Consider the following 5,000-nt stretch of genomic DNA (forward strand, 5'->3'; position numbering starts at 1 on the left):
ACCATACAGGACATGGCCAATGTCATCTTATCTTGGAAGCTATGCAGTGTTGGGCATGGTTAGTACGTGGATGGGAGACATCCTGGGAATACCAGGTGCTGTAGGTACTTTTATACTGCTATAACATTCTTTTCTATTACATTTTACATTTAATTTTTTCAACTTATCAATGAATTTACTTGAGTTAAGAAGTAAAAGATGTCTAAAGTTAACGTTTTTGAGCACCTGCAGCCAAACCACACTGGACATGCCCAATTTCATCTGATATTGGAAACTATGCAGTGTTGGGCCTGGTTAGTACTTGGATGGGAGACCACCTGGGAATACCAGATGCTGTAGGTAATTTTATACTGACATAACATTCTTTTCTATTACATTTTACTTTTAATTTTTTCAACTTATCAATGAATTTACTTGAGTTAAGAAGTAAAAGAGGTCTAAAGTTAATGTTTTTGAGCACCTACAGCCAAACCACACTGGACATGGCCAATGTCGTCTGATCTTGGAAGCTGTGCAGTGTTGGGCATGGTTATTATGTGGATGGGAGTCCACCTGGGAATACCAGGTGCTGTAGGTAATTTTATACTGCCATAACATTCTTTTCAATTACATTTTACATTTCATTTTTTCAACTTATCAATGAATTTACATGAGTTAAGAAGTAATAGACGTCTAAATTTAATGCTTTTGAGCACCTACAGCCAAACCACACTGGACCTTCCCAATCTCGTCTGATCTTGGAAGCTATGCAGTGTTGGGCCTGGTTAGTACTTGGTTGGGAGACCACCTGGGAATCCCAGGTGCTGTAGGTATTTTTATGCAGCCATAACATTCTTTTCTATTACATTTTACATTTAATTTTTTCAACTTATCAATGAATTTACTTGAGTTAAGAAGTAAAAGAGTTCTAAAGTTAATGTTTTTGAGCACCTACAGCCAAACCACACTGAACATGCCCAATCTCGTCTGATCTTGGAAGCTATGCATTGTTGGGCCAGGTTAGTACTTGGATGGGAGACCACCTGCGAATACCAGGAGCTGTAGGTAATTTTATACTGCCATAACATTCTTTTCTGTTACATTTTACATTTCATTTTTAAACTTATCAATGAATTTACTTGAGTTAAGAAGTAAAAGAGGTCTAAAGTTAAAGTTGTTGAGCACCTACAGTCAAACCACTCTGGACATGCCCAATCTCATCTAATCTTGGAAGCTATGCAGTGTTGGGCCTGGTTAGTACTTGGATGGGAGACCACCTGGGAATAGCAGATGCTGTAGGTAATTTTATACTGACATAACATTCTTTTCTATTACATTTTACATTTAATTTTTTCAACTTATCAATGAATTTACTTGAGTTAAGAAGTAAAAGAGGTCTAAAGTTAAAGTTTTTGAACGCCAACAGCCAAACCACACTGGACATGCCCAATCTCGTCTGATCTTGGAAGCTATACAGTGTTGGGCCTGGTTAGTATTTGAATGGGAGACTACCTGGGAATACCAGGTGCTGTAGGTAATTTTATATAGCCATAACATTCTTTTCAATTACATTTTACATTAAATTTTTTCAACTTATCAATGAATTTACTTGAGTTAAGAAGTAAAAGAGGTCTAAAGTTAAGACTTTTGAGAAACTACAGCCAAACCACACTGGACATGGCCAATGTCATCTGATCTTGGAAGCTATGCAGTGTTGGGCCTGGTTAGTACTTGGATGGGAAACCACCTGGGAATACCAGGTGCTGTAGGTAATTTTATACTGCCATAACATTCCTTTCTATTACATTTTACATTTAATTTTTTCAACTTATCAATGAATTTACTTGAGTTAAGAAGTAAAAGAGGTCTAAAGTTAATATTTTTGAGCACCTGCAGCCAATCCATACTGGACATGCCCAATCTCGTCTGTTCTTGGAAGCTATGCAGTGTTGGGCCTGGTTAGTACTTGGATGGGAAACCACCTGGGAATACCAGGTGCTGTAGGTAATTTTATACTGCCATAACATTCCTTTCTATTACATTTTAAATTTAATTTTTTCAACTTATCAATGAATTTACTTGAGTTAAGAAGTAAAAGAGGTCTAAAGTTAATATTTTTGAACACCTGCAGCCAAACCATACTGGACATGGCCAATGTCATCTGATCTTGGAAGTTATGCAGTGTTGGGCCTGGTTAGTACTTGGATGGGAGACCACCTGGGAATACCGGGTGCTGTAGGTACTTTTATACTGCCATAACATTCTTTTCTATTACATTTTACATTTAATTTTTTCAACTTATCAATGAATTTACTTGAGTAAAGAAGTAATAGAGGTCTAAATTTAATGCTTTTGAGCACCTACAGCCAAACCACACTGGACATGCCCAATCTCGTCTGATCTTGGAAGCTATGCAGTGTTGGGCCTGGTTAGTACTTGGATGGGAGACCACCTGGGAATACCAGGAGCTGTAGGTAATTTTATACTGCCATAACATTCTTTTCTATTACATTTTACATTTCATTTTTCAACTTATTATTGAATTTACATGAGTTAAGAAGTAAAAGAGGTCTAAAGTTAATGTTTTTGCGCACCTTCAGCCAAACCACTCTGGACATGCCCAATCTCGTCTGATCTTGGAAGTTATGCAGTGTTGGGCCTGGTTAGTACTTGGATGGGAGACCACCTGGGAATACCAGGTGCTTTAGGTAATTTTATACTGCCATAACATTCTTTTCTATTACATTTTACATTTAATTTTTTCAACTTATCAAAGAATTTACTTGAGTTAAGAAGTAATAGAGGTCTTAAGTTAAAGTTTTTGAGCACCTACAGCCAAACCACACTGGACATGGCCAATGTCGTCTGATCTTGGAAGCTGTGCAGTGTTGGGCATGGTTATTATGTGGATGGGAGTCCACCTGGGAATACCAGGTGCTGTAGGTAATTTTATACTGCCATAACATTCTTTTCAATTACATTTTACATTTCATTGTTTTCAACTTATCAATGAATTTACATGAGTTAAGAAGTAATAGACGTCTAAATTTAATGCTTTTCAGCACCTACAGCCAAACCACACAGGACATGCTCAATCTCGTCTGATCTTGGAAGCTATGCAGTGTTGGGCCTGGTTAGTACATGGTTGGGAGACCACCTGGGAATCCCAGGTGCTGTAGGTATTTTTATGCAGCCATAACATTCTTTTCTATTACACTTTACATTAAATTTTTTCAACTTATCAATGAATTTTCTTGAGTAAAGAAGTAAAAGAGGTCTAAAGTTAATGTATTTGAGCACCTACAGCCAAACCACACTGGACATGCCCAATCTCATCTGATATTGGAAACTATACAGTGTTGGTCCTGGTTAGTTCTTGGATGGGAGACCACCTGGGAATACCAGGTGCTGTAGGTAATTTTATACAGCCATAACATTCTTTTCTATTACATTTTACATTAAATTTTTTCTAGTTATCAATGAATTTACTTGAGTTAAGAAGTAAAAGAGTTCTAAAGTTAATGTTTTTGAGCACCTACAGCCAAACCACACTGAACATGCCCAATCTCATCTGATCTTGGAAGCTATGCAGTGTTGGGCCAGGTTAGTACTTGGATGGGAGACCACCTGCGAATACCAGGAGCTGTAGGTAATTTTATACTGCCATAACATTCTTTTCTGTTACATTTTACATTTCATTTTTAAACTTATCAATGAATTTACTTGAGTTAAGAAGTAAAAGAGGTCTAAAGTTAAAGTTTTTGAGCACCTACAGTCAAACCTAACTGGACATGCCCAATCTTGTCTAATCTTGGAAGCTATGCAGTGTTCGGCCTGGTTAGTACTTGGATGGGAGACCACCTGGGAATAGCAGATGCTGTAGGTAATTTTATACTGACATAACATTCTTTTCTATTACATTTTACATTTAATTTTTTCAACTTATCAATGAATTTACTTGAGTTAAGAAGTAAAAGAGGCCTAAAGTTAATTTTTTTGAGCACCTACAGCCAAACCACACTGGACATGCCCAATCTAGTCTGATCTTGGAAGCTATGCAGTGCTGGGCCTGGTTAGTACTTGGATGGGAAACCACCTGGGAATACCAGGTGCTGTAGGTAATTTTATACTGCCATAACATTCTTTTCTATTAAATTTTACATTTAATTTTTTCAACTTATCAATGAATTTACTTGAGTTACGAAGTAATAGAGGTCTAAAGTTAATGTTTTTGAGCACCTACAGCCAAACCACACTGGACTTGCCCAATCTCGTCTGATCTTGGAAGCTATGCAGTGTTGGGCCTGGTTAGTACTTGGATGGGAGACCACCTGGGAATACAGGGAGCTGTAGGTAATTTTATACTGCCATAACATTCTTTTCTATTACATTTTACATTTCATTTTTCAATTTATCATTGAATTTACATGAGTTAAGAAGTAAAAGAGGTCTAAAGTTAATGTTTTTGGGCACCTACAGCCAAACCACACTGGACATGCCCAATCTCGTCTGATCTTGGAAGCTATGCAGTGTTGGGCCAGGTTAGTACTTGGATGGGAGACCACCTGGGAATACCAGGTGCTGTAGGTAATTTTATACTGCCATAACATTCTTTTCTATTACATTTTACATTTAATTTTTTCAACTTATCAATGAATTTACTTGAGTTAAGAAGTAAAAGAGGTCTAAAGTTAATGTTTTTGGGCACCTACAGCCAAACCACACTGGACATGCCCAATCTCGTCTGATCTTGGAAGCTATGCAGTGTTGGGCCTGGTTAGTACTGGGACGGGAGACCACCTGGGAGTACCAGGTGCTGTAGGTAATTTTATATAGCCATAACATTCTTTTCTATTACATTTTACATTACATTTTTTCAACTTATCAATGAATTTACTTGAGTTAAGAAGTAAAAGAGGTCTAAAGTTAAGACTTTTGAGAAACTACAGCCAAACCACACTGGACATGGCCAATGTCATCTGATCTTGGAAGCTATGCAGTGTTGGGCCTGGTTAGTACTT

General features: G+C 37.4%; 1 non-coding gene and 17 pseudogenes across 1 annotated transcript; all 18 read left to right on the forward strand.

Moving 5' to 3' along the window:
* Window positions 1-223: 223 nt before the first annotated feature.
* LOC148456591 (5S ribosomal RNA) lies at window positions 224-342 on the forward strand (annotated as a pseudogene).
* A 351-nt stretch (window positions 343-693) lies between these two features.
* On the forward strand, window positions 694-812 carry LOC148456592 (5S ribosomal RNA; annotated as a pseudogene).
* A 116-nt stretch (window positions 813-928) lies between these two features.
* Window positions 929-1,047, forward strand: LOC148456593 (5S ribosomal RNA; annotated as a pseudogene).
* Window positions 1,048-1,162: 115 nt separating this feature from the next.
* On the forward strand, window positions 1,163-1,281 carry LOC148456594 (5S ribosomal RNA; annotated as a pseudogene).
* A 116-nt stretch (window positions 1,282-1,397) lies between these two features.
* LOC148456595 (5S ribosomal RNA) lies at window positions 1,398-1,516 on the forward strand (annotated as a pseudogene).
* Window positions 1,517-1,632: 116 nt separating this feature from the next.
* On the forward strand, window positions 1,633-1,751 carry LOC148456596 (5S ribosomal RNA; annotated as a pseudogene).
* Window positions 1,752-1,867: 116 nt separating this feature from the next.
* LOC148456597 (5S ribosomal RNA) lies at window positions 1,868-1,986 on the forward strand (annotated as a pseudogene).
* A 116-nt stretch (window positions 1,987-2,102) lies between these two features.
* Window positions 2,103-2,221, forward strand: LOC148456598 (5S ribosomal RNA; annotated as a pseudogene).
* A 116-nt stretch (window positions 2,222-2,337) lies between these two features.
* LOC148456599 (5S ribosomal RNA) lies at window positions 2,338-2,456 on the forward strand (annotated as a pseudogene).
* Window positions 2,457-2,571: 115 nt separating this feature from the next.
* Window positions 2,572-2,690, forward strand: LOC148456600 (5S ribosomal RNA; annotated as a pseudogene).
* Window positions 2,691-3,042: 352 nt separating this feature from the next.
* Window positions 3,043-3,161, forward strand: LOC148456601 (5S ribosomal RNA; annotated as a pseudogene).
* Window positions 3,162-3,277: 116 nt separating this feature from the next.
* Window positions 3,278-3,396, forward strand: LOC148456602 (5S ribosomal RNA; annotated as a pseudogene).
* Window positions 3,397-3,512: 116 nt separating this feature from the next.
* LOC148456603 (5S ribosomal RNA) lies at window positions 3,513-3,631 on the forward strand (annotated as a pseudogene).
* Window positions 3,632-3,981: 350 nt separating this feature from the next.
* Window positions 3,982-4,100, forward strand: LOC148456604 (5S ribosomal RNA; annotated as a pseudogene).
* Window positions 4,101-4,216: 116 nt separating this feature from the next.
* On the forward strand, window positions 4,217-4,335 carry LOC148456605 (5S ribosomal RNA; annotated as a pseudogene).
* A 115-nt stretch (window positions 4,336-4,450) lies between these two features.
* LOC148456606 (5S ribosomal RNA) lies at window positions 4,451-4,569 on the forward strand. Its single transcript, XR_015874568.1, has one exon. It is a non-coding gene; the product is annotated as a 5S ribosomal RNA (ribosomal RNA).
* Window positions 4,570-4,685: 116 nt separating this feature from the next.
* Window positions 4,686-4,804, forward strand: LOC148456607 (5S ribosomal RNA; annotated as a pseudogene).
* Window positions 4,805-4,920: 116 nt separating this feature from the next.
* LOC148456608 (5S ribosomal RNA) overlaps window positions 4,921-5,000 on the forward strand; it is a 119-nt pseudogene continuing 39 nt past the window's right edge.

Source organism: Taudactylus pleione, unplaced genomic scaffold, assembly GCF_031769625.1.
Source record: "Taudactylus pleione unplaced genomic scaffold, aTauple2 ptg000967l, whole genome shotgun sequence".
Taxonomy (NCBI): Eukaryota; Metazoa; Chordata; class Amphibia; order Anura; family Myobatrachidae; genus Taudactylus; species Taudactylus pleione.